We start from the raw sequence: 3,386 nt of genomic DNA, 5'->3' as shown, positions 1-3,386 counted from the left end.
GGGACCTGGAGAGCATCATGCTAAGGCTAAGCGAAATAAGCCAGTCGGAGAAAGATACATATCACATGATCTCACTCATATGTGCGATATAATGTACAACATAAACGGATGAACATAGAGCCAGAGAAAAAAATATTTTAGAATATAATAGAAGTAACCCTGTTATTTGCAGATTTTTAATATTTCCTACAACTTTCGTGAAATTATACTGTTAGTATAGTTTTGTTAATATTATTATATTTAAAATATTTTTTCTTGAAATATTAATGTTTATTGCATGTAAATGGATAATTATTTTGTATCTAAAATCTGGTAATAGGTTTATTTTGTATGTTGTATGTAAAAATAAATTAATTATTTAAAACAAAAACAGCAAAGTGCTGCCCAGTACGTGGCGCACAGTATGTGCGACATACTTATAATGCTAGAGTAACAGGGGCATCAACACAGAGTTGAAACTGTCCTAAAGTTTCCTGATTCCCCAGGAAACAGCACCAGGAACCATGTGCTACAGCACTGGCTGTCTACTGGGTGTCTGGGACCAGTTATGACGACAGGAACTTCTGAGTCCTGAGGTCCCTGACCAAACTGGAGTGTGTGCCCTCTGTCCACTCCCACAATTGCACCAAACACACGTGCAGACCCTGAAATCACACGCAGAGAACCGTGTGCTGGGCAGGCCAGGTGGGTGCCCAGCCCCTTCACACTATTTGCTCAGAATAGATTTGGAGGCAGGTGGGATGCTGGCTGCATGGAAGTGGGGCTGGGAAGGAGACGCCTGCTCTGTGCCCCCGACCCCACAACTCAGGTCTCATTCCAAAGGCACAAACTCCCCTTGGCAACATGGCAGCCCTGAGGTTGAGAGCTCCGCCTCCTGGAAGCCAGAGGGTGGTGTCAGCCTGGCCCTGGCAGCCCCGCCCTCAGCCTGAGCTGGCTTCCCGGTGCCCCGAGAGCACCCGCACTGTCCCCCTCCTGTCCTCCTTCCTCATCCTTCGGCGTCTGGCACCTCTCCTAGACCCCTGGTCCCCAACCTGCTCCCAACAGGGCCAGCACAAACACAGCAGCTGGCCTTTCTCTGCTTCCTTTTCTAAATTGTCCCACATGAGCATCTGGCCCCCTCCAGGCCAGCCCCCTCCAGCCCAACTCCAAGGAACGGCCCTGAGCTCATCCTTGGCCTCCCTGTCCTGAGTAATAAAGCGCTTCACGGGGTCTGCAGCCGACCTGGGTGTAGCTGCCGCTGGGTGCAGTGTAGCCGCTGGTCATGGCAGTGCCAAGCAGGACATGTCACCCCTCCAGGGCGGGGCCCACATGGAGAAAGGCCGTGGTGGACAGGGTAACGGAGGGGTCCTGGCAGGGCTGCGAGTAGGCAGGGCTCTGGAGGAGGGCCATCCACACGCTGAGCACGCCCATCCCACCCTGCTGAGGCTGACGACTGCAGGGGAGAGGGCCTGAGAGGACCAGGACTGAGAGCAGTGCAGCACCACCCCCTGAGCTGGATCCCAGGCCCCTCTGAGCTGGATCCGGGGTCCCCTCTGAGCTGGATCGGGGGTCCCCTCTGAGCTGGATCGGGGGTCCCCTCTGAGCTGGATCGGGGGTCCCCTCTGAGCTGGATTGGAGGTCCCCTTCGAGCTGGATCAGGGGGTCTCCTCTGAGCTGGATCCGGGGTCCCCTTCGAGCTGGATCAGGGGTCCCCTCTGAGCTGGATTGGGGGTCCCCTCTGAGCTGGATTGGGGGTCCCCTCTGAGCTGGATCAGGGGGTCTCCTCTGAGCTGGATCAGGGGTCCCCTCTGAGCTGGATTGGGGGTCCCCTCTGAGCTGGATCGGGGGTCCCCTCTGAGCTGGATCCCAGGCCCCCTCTGAGCTGGATCCCAGGCCCCCTCTGAGCTGGATCGGGGGGTCCCCTCTGAGCTGGATTGGGGGTCCCCTCTGAGCTGGATCAGGGGATCTCCTCTGAGCTGGATCTGGGGTCCCCTCTGAGCTGGATTGGGGGTCCCCTCTGAACTGGATCAGGGGGTCCCCTCTGAGCTGGATTGGGGGTCCCCTCTGTGCTGGATCAGGGGTCCCCTCTGAGCTGGATCGGGGGTCCCCTCTGAGCTGGCTCCCTGGCTGGTCGTCCGGCAGTGCTCTGCATTGTTATCCAGCAGTAGGGCGGGACCCCCAACCACTGCTTTGTAAGCCACAGTGCGTGCAAGTGGTCACCTTGGCTCTTGCTGAAACGCAGGTCTGGTTCAGTAGGTCTGGGAGGGGCTCCAGGTCCTGCATCCCTAACAAGCTCCCAGTGAGGTGGGTGCTACTGGTCCACAGACCACATTTTTAGTGGCGTGTCCATCCCTTCACTTGGTAGCCTTGCCTTCCGGACGTGCAGCAAATTCTCAAGGGAATCACCCACCGAGGTTTCTTCTTGTCTCAGCCTGGAACAGTTACAAGGCCCAGGTCAGGCCTCGCCTGCAGCAGAAGATTGGTGGGGCTCACTGGGTTATTTTTAACCCCATTGAAAACATGTGGATGGACGTCACGGGGCAGTCGCACAGAGGACATCATAGGCCTGACGCCCAGGAAGTGGGGAGCCTGAGAAATGTTCAGTGATGTGGGAGCCCATTACATGGCGAGACTGGGTTATGGGTTTAGACAGTTGGACGGGGCAAGATTCCCAGCTCAAACCAAAGACAGGTCTGCACACAGACGTGCTGCTCCCGGAGCCCCCAGGCCTGGGACACGCTGCGTTGCTCAGGGTGCTGCCTGGCCAGGCGATGCTGCAGCCAGAGGCAAATGCATTTCCTGCTCAGGTCAGCCAAGCTCCTCAGCAAGGCCCAGCACCCGCCCAGGTGGGGTCGGCCCGGAGAGCACATAGCCATGGGAAGGCTTCAAAGCAACGGTTATAGCAGAGCAGAGGCTGGGCTGGAATCCCAGCTCTGCCTCTTACCAGACTCTGCAACTGGGCACGTTAGTCACCCTTCGCGAGGTTCACCCTTCGCGAGGTTCACCCTGTACAGCAGCGACAATCACGCCTACACTGCTGGTGGTCTACCAGCCCCGGATGTGCCACGCAGGCCCCAGGCAGACCCTGGTGAGTCGGCTCTCGGTCAAGGCCTTATCATAACTTGTTTTCCAGCCTTGGAACCTCTGGCCTGTAATTCATCCTAGTCAGAGATTTTCAATTATATTTGTCAACAGACCTTTAATATTTTTAAACAATAAAACCTCATGTGGCACCCTAAATGGGTGGAGCTTCTGTGGTTCACCCCAAGGCACCTCCCTAAAGACCCTCAAACTCCATGAAGCACAATTTGTAAATCCATCTTTAATAAAATTCCTATTTGCAGAGAAAAAAGGGAAACCAAGGTTCTGATATGGAATATGATTTTCCCAAAGCCCACAGCAGGTCC

Source organism: Myotis nattereri (genome assembly GCF_964212035.1).
Source record: "Myotis nattereri genome assembly, chromosome: 4".
Classification (NCBI taxonomy): domain Eukaryota; kingdom Metazoa; phylum Chordata; class Mammalia; order Chiroptera; family Vespertilionidae; genus Myotis; species Myotis nattereri.
Note: the sequence above shows the minus strand (reverse complement) of the source record.